We start from the raw sequence: 14,613 nt of genomic DNA, 5'->3' as shown, positions 1-14,613 counted from the left end.
TTCCTGGTGGATGATCTGTTTGTCCTCACAGTTTTTCTCTTCACTTGGGCTATTTGTGCTATTCCAGCATGTAGCAGAGGTGTTTCAGGGCACAGTTTGTAGGTTAATATTATAGGGCTATCCCAGTGGTCGAGCTGTCCAAAGGGCTGGACTGTTTCAGGTGTCAAATTGTCCCGTGGGTAAACCTATCCCGGGGCTAACTGTGTCGCGTAGGCTAGCCTTATCTCAAGGGGTAGCCTTATCCCGGGTCTGAAACCTTATCCCTGGTCTGAAACCTTATCCCAGGGCCAAAAGCGGTATCCTTTGTCCGGATCTATCCCAGGAGCAGGGCCTATCCTGGGGCCAGTACCTATCCCAGGGCCGGGAGCTATCCCCGGGGTGGAGCTATCCCAGGTGTGCTGCTATCCCAGGGACAGGAGCTATCCCAGGAGCTGGAGGTATCCCAGGGGCTGGAGGTATTCCCAGTGGGTGGGGCTATCCCAGGGATGAGCTATCCCAGGGGCTGAGCTATCTCAGGGCAGAGGTATTTCAGGGGCAGAGCTGATTCCTGGGGTGGGGCTGATTCCTGGGGCAGGGTTGTTCATGTGGTTTTCCTGTGATGGAGGCCTCTTAGTACTAGGAGCTTGTGATGGTGGGGTCTCCCAATGGAAGGATCTCTGAGTGGTGAGTCCTTACTGTGTTAGGGCTTCCTGGTCGTAAGTCCCCGTAATGATGGTGCCTTGTATTGGCAAATGGCTCAATGTGCCTTTAGCTTCCAGAAGGATTGGGCTCACTTTGTTGGGGCTTTGTAGTGGTATCAGGTTCACAGAAGTGAAAGCCTCTCTGTGGTGGCTGTATCTCAGTCTCAGTGTCTCCTGGTGCTTGGGAAACCGAGCTTGTTAAGTTTATGTAGTGGTATCGGGTTCACAGTGGTAAAAGCATCTCTGTGGTGGTTGTGTCCGATTCGATTACCACCATGGTAAAACATCAACAGGATGCTGAAGCCAAAACCATGGATCTGTCACTAGCATACTGATCTCACATTTCTGTATGTAAAAACACAATCAGGAACGAAATTGGGTGCACCTACTAAGGGCAGCGCACCAAAATAGGAGCTGCAGCTATAGGGGGACGTCAGTAAAGGTCCGTCCCACAGCAGGAAATAAACTAAAAAAGCCAACAAAGGTTTTATGGTACTCTCAGTTAGCAAAAGGAGCCCACAAATGTAATTCTGACTCAAAATGTAGTATTGATATGCAATAACTATGTTGTATAGTTATTTAGTTTTAACTTTAAATGTGAATTGTCCCTCCAATATTAAATGTTCAGGGATTCTGCAAAGTGGTGGGAATGTTCAAAGTTTATGGAGATCAATGAACATTTCAGGAAGAGCTATATATATATTTTTGGCCATGCACTCATCCATGGTGACCGCATTCCTCACCATCTGAATGCATTGCCTTCTTTTCTTCACCTAGTCTCATTTCCAACACTCCCGAAATATCTTCAGAGTGTTTTTGTTTCTGGGGTTGTGCAGATAGAGAAGCCCCTTTCGCTGAGCCATGAATGGGAAATTAGAAGTGTGTGGGTCACGAACATTCAGCCTAGTCACCATTTCCTTTGCATCCCTCTGTGTCTCTGTAGGGTGTCTGGCTCAGTTTGCAGCATCATGGGCTTTCGGTTTTCTACCACACAGGCAATTATATGATACAGAAAGTTGGGTAAACTGGCCTTACCCTACGTAACCCCAAGGGCTGAGGAGAACACCGGTGGGAAAGGGATTACAGTCTCTGAAGATCCTAGAGGCAATTGTCCTGGACCACTGTGAAGCTGGTCCCGCACACTGGAGCCCTGTGACTTGTTGCGGGAGGCAGTTGTGCTCAGTAATACACTGTTAAAGAGTTTAGGTGCTCATGTGGAGCTCTTAAACTGGAATTGAATTAATCTATTGCAAAAGGAGTGTTGGGTTCTTTTCCAAACACAGATTTTGTGGAGACTCTTCCTTTTGTTTCGTCGGAAGCCTTCTGCGTGGCAATGTCTGCCAGCCAGCGTAGAGCAGAGGAAGGAGAGCCTTCTGTAGGACAGGTGCCCTTATTTTCATTGCCACAGGTTATGCTGCTGGGATCCAGCTCAGTGGAGTCCATGGATTCAGTCTTGACATGGGCATCTGCTTCCACATGCCCAGACTCTGCCGCTTCCGAAGTGCTTCCTGAGGTAGCAATATTGCTTGCTGTCCCATCATTGGCAAAGGCGGATAAAGCTGGATTTAGAACAGGTACCTGGGCAATGCCATTAGTAACTGCTGCCCTCAGAATAGTTTTATTTTGCCGGTTAATGCAAGGACAGTTGGCCTTGATACCCCACTTCCCGCTAGCAGCATCGGCCATGTCTCCAATGTTGTAAAGTGTAGTGTCAGGGCTGATCAGGGCGAGAATTACGTTCTCTGGTTCATGAGACTGTCCTATAGCACACTTCAGCCAAGCAAGCACCTCTTCATTTCCATTTTTTCCACTTCTGTATGAGGAGGGCTCTTCCTAAGACGATAGCAGTCCAAACAAACACCAAATCCACATTTTCGGCAAACCCAGCGAATACATCGCACATCTCCCGCACCCTTCGCACTGCTCGTTTCCAGGCCACCTTTTGATGTGGGTCTATATCATCATCGCTTCTTTTTCAGACATGACAAGCTGGCAGAACTGATGGCCGACATTGGACAGGATATATTTGGAGATTTCCAAGTCAATACCTTCGGCACGTAGCTACCCACAAAGTCATGGTCGCTCTGCTGTGGGCTTAAGAAACCCTCAACACGAAGAATGCCCTTCCATGTGAACACCAGCCTGCGGAAGTGGAAAAAGTGCCAGGCTACAGTGGAGGCATCCTGATCCTGCTCTTTAAACTTCCGGTAGCACTCCAGCTGACACTCCCGACATTTCTGAAGGTCAGGGGCAACCTTAATACATGAGCCATCTTGAAGAAATGGCTCTCCAGACAGCTGCAGCTTCCTGACTTTAGTCATATCTTTCAGCACTGACTCGCCAGCTTTTAGTGGAGTGGTTCTGGATCTGCCCTTATTGACCTTCTTTCCTTTCACTTTTCCAAGTTACAAGGCCACATTTCTCTCTGCGTGGGGCCCCATCCTTCAAACTAGGGGCCCTGGAATCCCTCTGAAACCCAGCTTGGCACTAAGATCAGTATTGGTGCTTGAATCAGAGTCCTATTTGGATGTCCTACTTCGATCATCTAATGTAGACCTGTTGGCTGCATCAAAGGGACCTCGGCTCCCCTGCAGAGGTCAGCTGCAGAGCCATGGAAGCTCGGTGGGAGCGGGCTTGAGAGTGCAGTGAAAGTTCTCAATAAAGGATTGTCCTGCCCTTCATAGCAAATATCTGGCTTTTCCACAGTTGGACTGGAGCAGAGTGTAGGCATCTCAATAGGCATTGGCGAAAGGGAATGGCCATTGTCCAAGATGGACTGGCTCTGAATGAATACTGACACAGAAGTAATAGGACAGTTAGAAAAAACATTGACTGATTCAGTCTGCAGGAAGAGATTTTTCTTGCTTAGTGCACTGTAGTCATCAGAGCTATGATCACCAGAACAGGAGTGATATTCTGGGTCTGATTATCGGGCTGATTGCAGAGGTTCCTGCAGAAGCAAAGCTACTCAAAGGGCTGGGCTCTGCTTTCTCACTAAATGCCAAAAAGGGTTGGACGGTTCCTCCCGCAATAGCTTCAGTGGCTGCAAGAAGGTTTTTCATGCTTTTCAGGATGGCGTTTAGTCACAACAGCACCAGAAAAGGCAGTTGTGAGTTTTGGCATAGATTCTTTCTTTTCCCTAAGAACTGCAGCCTGCAACCTCGGTACAGCCTCAGATCCTAGAAATGTTTTTGGCTTGCAAATTTTAGAACCAAATGTATCGGTGCTGTACTTGAAAATAGCTTGACTGGAGAGATCATCAACGAGTGACTCTGATATGGCTGTGAAATAGTTACTTAGAGGGACAGTTTGCGACATGCACTGAAGGAATACGTTCTTGCAAACAACAGTCTCTTTGCAAAGACTCTTGTATCATGTTGCTCCCAAATGTTAATACAATAGGTTTGCTCTCAGGGACACCATTGGACTGACCCCTCAGTTTGCTACCAGCGAAGATGGTAGAGAATCACCAAACCCAAGAGCAGCAAAAGGTGAATTCTGAGGATTCTGTAATTGTCTTTCTGGTGCTAGCTTCTGCTTAGATTTACATGCTTTGAATAGGCAGACATCTAGTGGTTGTTGCGTGCTGAGTATTACATGACTTGTTTTCGAAATCTAAAAAAAGGGACGTCGACAGAGCGTGTTTGTAATACTATCCCTACTGTCACGGTAATACTATCCCTACCGTGAAGTGTACTGTACCCATCTTCCTTCACACAACGATGTACTCCGATTGTTTTGTTTCTGACCTGAGGTTGCATGAAGTGTGTATTCAAGTACAAAATAAAAGTCAAGAAATGTATAGGTTGCATATTTACCTTCTAATTCCAAAGAGGGAGGAAGAGTGTGAGCATGTAAATCTAAGCAGATGCAAGCATCAGAAAGACGATTTCAAGTATGTAATATGTGTCTTCTGAAACGTGTGGATCCGCTTAGAATCACATGCATTGCATAGACTATCAAGCCGTATCAGGAAATTGAAGTGGGTTGTTAGAATGGACAGGGGCAAAAAGATGTCTTAATATAACTTGTCCTACTTGACAGTCGCTCCTAGTCTGTGTGTCCACAAAGCAATGTTGGGTAAATATGTGAACTGAACTTCATGTTGTTGCTCTACAGATTGCGTCTAAGGCCACATTTGCAATGAAGACTAATATGACCTCAGTACCATGTGTAGAGTGTGCTTTAGGTGAAAATGATAGTGCTTTGCTAGATACCCTGTAGCACTGCTGTGTGTACTTTATAATCAATTTAGAGATGGCTGCCTTGGAGAGAGGATCCCTTCTCTCCCAGCAGCTAAGGAAATAAAGAACTGGTCTGTTTTCCTGATTTGTTTTGTCTATTAAGCTAGTACATGACAGCTCGCCTTACATTGAGTGTATGAAGGGCTCTCTCTCCAAAGGTTTGTGGGTTTAAAACAAATGCTGGCAGTTCAATAGATTGGTTGACATGGAATCTAGAACTGAATGTATGTGTGACCCGTGGGTATGTTGTTAAGACCAATATTTTTCATGGATTGCGACAAAAGGGTCTGAGAATGATAAGGCTCTCTTTAAAGAGGTGATGACTATGAGAAAAGTGACTTTGTAAGTGAGATCTCTGAGGCTTGCCTTATGCCTGGGTTGGAAGGAATGGCCCATGGGCTTACTTAAGACCATTTTTAAATGTTTAAATCCCACCCTGGGGGTGGATTTGTAATCAGTGATAAATCCTCTTTACCCCTTCCATGACTGAAATCTTCGACCATGAAACTTTGCTTTGTGATGTAGTGTAAGCAGAAAGAGCAGCAAAATGGACTTTTAGAAAAGTGAACACTAGACATGAGTCTAAAAAGTGTAGCAAGTAGTGCACTATGTTAGAAGGTGAACAGTCAATGGGATTAAGAACAGACTTTCTACACCATATGACAAATCTCTTCCATTTGTTAAAGTAGCAGTGTCTAGTGTTAGGCTTACAAGCCTCCTTTAAAATGTCCATGCATCTGTCAGGTAAGTTAAGGCGTCCGAACTCTATGACTTCAGGAGCTAAGCTACTAAGTTGGTTGGTCCCTTTGTTCTGAGATAACACCTTGTAAGGGCTGGTCAGTTTTATTGGTGGGTGAAAGGACATCTTGAGTAGGTGGGAATAACATTTCTGATGTGCCCACATTGTAGCAACCAGGATCATTGTCAAGTGTTCCTGATGCATCTTGTAGATTACTCTATGATGAGTGGTCTACAGAGGGGGGGGGAGTGTACGCAAACATCCATGACCAACTGATCCTCACTGTGTTCCCTTTGGGTTCCTTCTGGGGACACCTGGAAGCGGCGTAGCTATGGCAATTAATTTATTTCTTCTGCGATAAACAGATCTATGTCTGGATGAGCCCATTGCATGAACATGCTGTTCACAATGTCTGTATGTAGCTCCCACTCATGTTCTGAGGGAAGGTTTGCATTTCAGCTTAGTGTGTCTGCTAGACAGTTGTGTTCCCCTGGAACGTGCTGTGGCATGAGGTAAATGTTTCACTGGAGGTTCCATCTCCAGATCTTCTGTGCTAGTCTGGACAGATTTCGTGAATGTGTCCCATGCTGTTTGTTGATGTAAAACAGTGTGATGTCATGGACTGTAACGAAGGGCCTCGCGACACCTACTTGCGAGAGATGCTGAGGTGGCAGTGGAGCCACACAATCAGCCTCCTGAGCCAACGTTCAGCCTCCTGATTGGTGCATAGTGGAAACTCATAACACTATCTTGCTTTTAGTTGGTAATGGGGGACAGGAGTGAACTGGGAATGTGGCCCTGGAAATGTTTCTCAAAGTGGCCTCAGATAACGTGTGAGAAAGCCCATCCACACTAAGCAGGTCCTGGTGGTTCTCTGCTCAAGAATATTTGGAAAAAATTGATCCAAATAATGAATTGTAAAGCACATTTGCCTCTATATAGGCATGAAAAAGTAGTTACACATAACAAAAAAGGCATAAAGCATTGTTAAGATTGAGGAATAACATCTTGGAAGATTTATATACGATTGTTTCATAGGAATGTGGGGGGTGATGAGAGATGGAGGAAAAGGGGTTTGCTGACTGGGGTAGAGGGTAAGAAGAGCAGAAAAACAGGATACCCACACAAAAGGGCTTCATTGGGCAGAGTCCCACTGAGAAATCCCCAGAGTTCCACGTAGGCCAGTCCACCACATTAACCGCTAGCAAAAAGCTAGAGCCCATTATAACATATAAAACACCTCACCAATACCACAACCTAGACCAACACAGAAGCCCATATTCACTGGGAATTCCCCCTAAATGTATTTTTTGTTGTTGTTTTTTGAAGAAACCTTTGTAGCACAGCCGCTTGAAACATACATCAAGGAAGGGGCAGAAGGAAGGTAGGAGGGCAGGAGAAGTGAGGGGAAAGTGCATTAAGAAACCGCAGTACATGTAGTGTACATTCCTGGTCAAGTGGCAGACAATAGAAACATAAACACCACAGGCCTTGAGCAAAGAGCCACTGAAGTGCATGCATGTTTTTCCTGGTCCACATGATGGGACGGCTTAGTACTTCATCTTATGGGCTTTACTTTACTTTACTTTATTCAATTTCTATTGCGCAGCCGTGAACCCTGAGTCGCGAGGGTGCGAGACATGACAAAACTGACATGAAAGGTGACATAAAAAATGAAGTCGTCAGAAGTAAGACGACCAAGGCCATGGTAGAGGACATGAGTGTAAATGATCAGTAGAAGAGATAGGTCTTAAGGGACTTCATGACGAGGTGATAGAGGATTGCTGTCTGAGAGTCTGTGGGAGAGAGTTCCAGAGTTTGGGTGCCGCAGTATAGAAGGTCCCATTCTCAATCTTTTTAAATTTACAGCGTGGGAGAGATAGCAGATTCTGGTTACTTGACATAAGAGCCCTAGGATTGACTTTATACTGGATTTGACTTGCAGGTATTTGGGCATTGTGCCAAATCTACATTTTAGGACTATAATTAATAGTCGGAATTTAACGCGTGCTTTGATAGGCAACCAATGTAAAGAGCGACAGGCAGCTGAGACGTGGTCATGCCGAGCTAAACCTGTAACTACAAGGACAGCCCCATTCTGGACTACTTGAAGTCTATTGGAATCAGTTTTTCCCAAACCGACCAGGAGACTGCCGCAGTAGTCGATCTTTGCGCCAACTATGGCTCTCGCAATAGTCTCGGCATTTGCCTGTGCGATAAAAAGTCTCAGATGGGTCAATAGTTTCACATAGTAAGTGGAGGCGGAGATGACACTACTCACGTGAGCTCTCATATTGAGAGACTGGTCCAAAACGACACATAGTATTTTTAGTTTTGGTTGTGGAGAAATATCCACTAGCCCTAGCCTAAAAGATTTATAGATAGGGGTCCAATTTGGCAAGGTAATTGGTGTTACCCACGATCATAAACTCAGACTTGCTTTAGTTCAAAGCGAGGTTGTTAGCCATCATCCAATTTTCAATTAAGGAAAAGATTCTGTTTAGCTCTTGTTCAATCTGGGAAATCACCCCAGAGAGTTGGACTAGAACCTGTGTAACATCGGCGTAATTTGAAAATGAGGTACCTTCTTCCTCGAGCATCTTTAAAAAGGGAGCTGTGTAGATGTTATAAAGGCAAGAGGAGGTACTAGCGCCCTCAGGAACCCCGAAAAGCACTGGAATTGGGGCTGCTTCAGAGTCCCAGAGGCACCCTCTGCTCTGTCTATTTGCCAGGAAGGAATTAATCCATGATGCTGCGGAGGGGGAAAAATTGGCGACCTCAGACATTCTGGCCACCATAATAGGATGGTCGACCAAATCGAAGGCTGCGGATAAGTCCAACGACACAAGAAGAGTTGCCAGGCCTTTATCCATGCTTGCTAGGAGACGTGACTTGAGGTCCAGAACAAAGGTATTAGTGCCATAGCCCTGTCTGAAACCTGACTGGTAAATATTCAGGATAGGATGCTGGTTCAAATGGGAGGCTATTCGGGAAAAAATTACACTATCGAGTATTTGCAGGAGGAATTGAGTGTTGGTAATTGTGCGATAGTTAAGCGGGTTATCAGGGGCGAGACCGGGCTGCTTAAGAATAGGGGTGATCCAGGCAGATTTAAGATTGTCAGGTATGCAGCTCTCTCGTAAGGAAATGTTAATAAAGTTACAAATGGATTTTAGCAATGGAGGGGGCAAGATTTTATGATTAGCGAAGAGCAGGGATCGCCCTTACATTTAGTGGGCTTGAGTTGTTCAATGATGGACTTAAGTTCAGCCTCAGAAATTGGATGGAAATTAAATTCAGTGACCCTCGGGTTTTCTAGTAAAAGGTTTACTATGTACAGAGTCCAGATTATTCGACCTGTTTTTGAACAATATCAGCTCTGATGCCCAAAGGTTTGTTATGCATTCCATTTTGGACTTGTTGGCACCAAATATTGTCTAACGGTGGCAATTGTCCCTGAGGTTGGGGGGTAGATTCTGAATCTTTTAAGATCCTGAACAGTTCTTTCGTATCTGATTTGGCGTTGAGGATTTGAAGGTTATGGAAGGTCTTTTTTGCGGCCGTTAGCTCTGTTCTATAGGACTTAATGGCTGATTTGTATGCATCTTGTGTGAGAGTATTGGGGTTCGCTTTCTGTTGATGGAATAACTTGGCCGTGAGAGATTAAGACTTTTGTAAATCCTTGGTGATAAGTTACTTCTATTGGGACCTAGAGATGTTTTGGACTTGGCTGGAGCCATGGACGAGGAAATACTGACCAGGTTGACAATAAGGATGGATGACATGTCCAATGAGGAAGTGTGGTCAGAGAAATTGATTGCAGGGTCTACGAGAGGTTCAATTTTGTTCTCAGTAATATCTTTAAAATTATGCATTGTAATAAAGTTGGGGTTGTGTATCTTGGGATTTACTGGAAAAGGTACCATTATAGAGAAATGAATGATCCGACCAGGGGCATGGCTTGATTTGGGTGTCGTAGCAGGAAGTGTTAACTGAGGAAACCCAATCCAAGATGTGGCCCGATTGGTGGGTAGGCTCATGGATTTGTTGCTCGAAGCCTAAATGAGAGAGGATTACCTCTAATTCGGCAGCCAGCGGGTCATCGCTATGACCTAAGCAGTAGTTAAGGTCACCGAGGAGAATAAACTGGGTTTTTGGTTTTAGAAGTGATAGCAAGTAGTTAGCGAGGGCAGCGATTAAATTATGTGAGAGCAAGGTGGACGATATACAAGAAGAAAGTTCACAGTAGATTCGGCATTCATTCCAATTTTTATATGCAAAGATTCAACCCCTTCAAAGTCAGGGTTTTGGACTACTCAGGTCAAGAAGAAGTCCTTGAGTATGAAGCAACCCCACCACCTCTCCCTGTAGTGCGGTCGTGATGGGATAGGGCTATGTTGTCTATCTAGTTTGGGGTGCTTTGGTGACACATCTCTGTGTGGTGTTTTCCTGATCTGTCTGGGAAATCTTTCTGATGCAGAGAGGTCTTCAAATGTTGGTTCTTATTTGATGAGTTCTTCTCACTACTTAAGTCCTTAAGAAGATTGCTCCCCCACCATGACAGAGTCTCTTGAATTGTAAGGAGTGAGTTTGTAAAACACCAATAGGATCAGAATCAAGCCATAACAGAGGGAATCACAAGAGACTGAGGGGTTCTTCTGCAATAGCCATACACTTCCTTACATTATATTTACTAACAGCAGTCAAGATACTAATTATTCAATACAGATTTCGGACTGATGCAAACTAACCTGATGTCTAGGAGGGAGGTAAGGGGAGGATCCAGGGCACTTGGCCAGTAAATACTAGATGAGCAGCAGGGTGAGCACGAGGCTACCAGGAGAATCACATGAACATTTCTGTATAGTTTTAAGACCAGAGCCGGGAGACTGGTGCGGAATGGCCAGATGTCAGGATTAACTTAGGCTGAGAAGCAGCAGGCAGACTTGAGACACCTTGTGCTGCTCAAGAAAATAAATTGGTCGCAGACAGAGGCGTTGCTAGGGGGGGCTAAAGGGGTTATAGCCCTTGGTCTTTTGGTTGTAGCCCCAGATAGAAGCTCAGGGGTTACAACCAAAAAGCTAGCTAGCTCCCAGTCTCGAAAGTCCCGACATTAGCGTAGCCCCAGATCCTTTCCAGACCTAGCAACACCCCGGGTCTCAGAGATGCTATTGTAGGAATGGCCTCCAACACTCGGTGTGAACAAAGGGGTGTTCAATGTGGTACACTGAGGTGCCCAAAGCTAACTGGGTGGCAGTTTTGAACCTGGTCACACAGCCGGTAAGAAAACCTCTTTATCCTTGGACTTCTAGCATAATGAATTGGGTTTTTACAAAGACTTGCGGAAAAAGCAGTTAGATCAAATTTTAAGTTTCCCAGTTTCTGTCACGTCTTCCCAGAACCGATGAAGCTGCTCTGGTTTCCATGGGCTCAAAGGATAAAGATTGGATGCCCTAAACCAGGTGCACTTTGTGTGCTCATGCAATTCCAACTCTATCAAAAGGAAATGTTTGCCAGATAGAATATATTGCATCCCTTAAGGTTTGCATTGAAAAATCCCTGGTAACTCCACAAAGTGAAAAAAGAGCAAAACCGCGGGGTGTTCCTTGCTGCCCCACACTTTGAAGTGAACCTCCAGCAGCACTCGAGGAAGACAAAAATCCCCACATACCCACCACTTTCAAAACCAAACTGTTTCCTAGATCTTTCCGTGGATATTTAAGCCGCTGCCCTGCAGGCTTCACTTCCACCTGTGTTATTCTCTTGATCCAGGCCACAGGAACCCTTACCCTAGTTCAACCTTTGGGGTGCATGCAAAACAGTTTACAGCATCTGTATGACAAGAGGAGCTCACAGTGCTGCAAAAAGCACACACAATCCCACTGTTGTTATGTGAAAAACAGTGGCAACAAGGCACTGCTATCGAAGCCAGAAAACTGACCAAACCCCTGCCAGAACCTTTCTGCAATCGTCTCCATTCTGGGAAATCTCAAGCCCGACTACGACAGACACAATAAGAAGGATCCAGCTGGGGCCAATAGAGTTCATAGCCGAGAGACCAGCAGGTTCTCCCCCTGCCAGGTCCTGAATGGATGGTGTCTCAGTCTAACGCTCAGAATCTTTAGAAATATTGTGTATATCTTCAAGTATTCCAGCATTCCAATACCAGGAATCTTGATAATTGTAATACATGTTTGCCTGGCTTATAGTCTCGCACCATCAGGACATCAGGCAACACAACATTATCTATTCCATTCGGGAGACATCAGTCTGGTCCTGGTTTTAACTTTGCATTGTGGGACTTGTAGTCCTGGGTTGATAACAGGGAAACCAAGCCTACAAGTCGAAGAATGCAAAATTAAAGCCAGGCCTGGAGTAGTGTGCCCCGAATGGGACATCGGGAAATGTAGTGTGTATGAAAAAGACACTCATTGTAGATGCCATCTTAGAGACCGCAATGTCACTGACTTCCCAGTCCCAATACTCATCAGGCTCTGCTGCCAGCAGCCATTGATACTAAGAGTGTCCAACATGCCCATTCAGCACTATCTGTGGCCTCCAGAAGCAACCAACGATGGGGGCAGCCCCTATAGCAGGGTTCTGCAACCTGTGGTTCTCCAGATGTCTTAGTCTACAAGTCCCATGATTCCTCACCATTGATAATGCTGGCTGGGGTTGATGGCAGCTGTAGTTCAACGATCCCTGCCCTACAGTATCCTGTAGAGGCCTCTTCTTCATCCAGAGAACATGCCAGGTATGAAAACAAGGCATATATGTATATGTTTTATGTTGAGTTCACTGCTAGCATGTCTTCTGACAGCCACTTACGGGCACTTTGTGGCATACTTCATGGACGCAAAGAAGTAATGCAGCCAGTTGGAAGATTGATACACGGCATACCAGATATGCAGCTGGCATTGGTGTATCACAGAGGCAAGCTGGCAAGGTCAGTGCAGGGGGGGCATGGGGGGCTTAGGGGACAGGTAGACAAGCAGCGCGAGGGCTGTTTCCCTACATACATCCAGCTCCAGGCCTAGCGACTGCATGCTGCTAAAAGACAAGCAGGGTGCAGCCTTGCAAAGAAAAGAAACATTATTGGCAATGAACGCGTTTCTAATTAGCTAAGAAAGAGGAACAGTCACATTTCCCCTCTTTTTCCTTGGATTTGCAATGAGTAACAAGGTTAAGGCTACGCTGTGTTTATATAGGCCTGCTTCTGGGATGAGCCCTTTCAAGCAGAGTGCTGCTAGTTTACACTTTCCCCAGAGAAGTGCACATTTCGCCCATTAAACTAAGTCTCCTTTGAGGATGTAATGAATCTAAACGTCAGTTCTTTGTTTGCCTAAGAGGTTAATTCTATCAATAAAGAGTCCATGCTTGCAATGTGGTTTCCTAAAAAAGCAGACATTTGATAAGAATACTGTAAACACAATGTGCGCCTGCTTTCTAATCACCGGATGTTGGAGCAGAGCAGACATGCCGCTTCACTACATTTATCATCCATATCCTTTCCCCCATTTCCTCTCTGGCAGGGGGGGGCCATCAAGGTCAGGTGCCAAAGCCCCCTCAGTCCCCCTCCCATAGAATTCTCTTACCGCTTAGAAATGCCAAAAGTCAGCGAAGCAGATCCAATCTTTCTAGTGCAACTTTCATTCGTTCCCTTCCTTGAGTTAACAAGCATTGACAAAGCCAACTGTTTTGGCTAGTGTGTAGGCATGGGATTTGCATTTTCCAGGCACTCTCATAAACCTGGTTTAAGATGGCAACAGCTGACAAAGGGTGCTAGAACCTAAGCATATTATGGTAGTGCCTGGCAAATGCAGATTTAATGCTTATAAAATAGTCCAAACTGTTGGCTTTGCCAATGCTTTTATTCAACTGGAATTCAGTGCACTAATAGTTAAGACACTGTGATTGCATCAGGAGCTGGTTTAGCTGGTGGTGTGTGGCTGTAATTAAGCCATTACCTTTCAGAAGGGCTCAGAAAGCACAGAGATCCCAAGGGGCTGAGATTTGGGAGAGGCAGTTTCTGGGTGGGAATGGCCAAAGGGGCCATCATGGGCATGAGCAGTCAATGAGTGGATAAATAGACAAACAACACCTAAAAGGTGTGTGTCCCTCCTCACATCACATCTCCCCTAGGATCACTTTCCATGATAATAGTTTTGGCTTATAGGCTGAGCTTTCAGCGCCACCTAATATCCCAACCTAAAAAGGGACCCAAAAGCGGCAGGACATTTCATGAAGACTTTGGAACCTTATTCTAGAGCAGGAACATGTGGCCTGGCTAGCAATCTGAGGCACTGGCCAGGTAGTGTCTCTGGGGGGATGCTTTAGCTGGAGCAAAGTCAGCAGGGTGGAACTGTTGACCCTAAAGCCCTTGCTGTGATCATGCCATTTCTTCACCAGCAAAGCAACACCAAGGCTTGCCGGACTAGTACCAAGGGCTCCCACTTTGACCCCTGATCCTCTTGAAAGTGGGCACAGTGGGATATTTTGCAACATACTTAACAGTTTGTTTGTTATGCAATTTGCTATTTGCAGCGCCGGTGCATCAATAGACCATTTTAGGCAGATGACTAAGGTACTCAAATCAGAAAGTCTCCAGTGGGTGCTATTTTGCCTCTAATAATATCAAACCTGGCCCCATGTAAGGAAGAAGAGTGTTAACATGATAGTCTCCTTGGGGCAGCATACCTCCTTGCACTGGCACTTGGTATGTGCTGTTGCCATTGGTAATGATCTCATATTGCTGCATAAGTTGCACATTGCTGCACTGCTCTGCGTTTTTAAGGGGACCAGCGTATGGCTCGTAGAGTGTCACGATACATTAAATGTTGTGGGGTGTATGTGTGTTGGCTGGCAGACTGGATAGAATGGCACAGTAGCAGTCCACCGAGTGAGATCATTGCTGGCTAATGCTCTGCTTAGACACATTGTCCACTGGGTG

General features: G+C 45.5%; 1 pseudogene; it reads right to left on the bottom strand.

Annotated features, from left to right (window-relative positions):
• Nucleotides 1-1,459: 1,459 nt before the first annotated feature.
• Nucleotides 1,460-14,613, bottom strand: part of LOC138492868 (lysine-specific demethylase 3B pseudogene) — a 121,365-nt pseudogene continuing 108,211 nt past the window's right edge.

The sequence above is a fragment of the Ambystoma mexicanum genome, chromosome 10 (genome assembly GCF_040938575.1).
Source record: "Ambystoma mexicanum isolate Mex_15411 chromosome 10, UKY_AmexF1_1, whole genome shotgun sequence".
Lineage (NCBI taxonomy): Eukaryota > Metazoa > Chordata > Amphibia > Caudata > Ambystomatidae > Ambystoma > Ambystoma mexicanum.
Note: the sequence above shows the minus strand (reverse complement) of the source record. Positions and strands in the feature narration are given on the sequence as shown.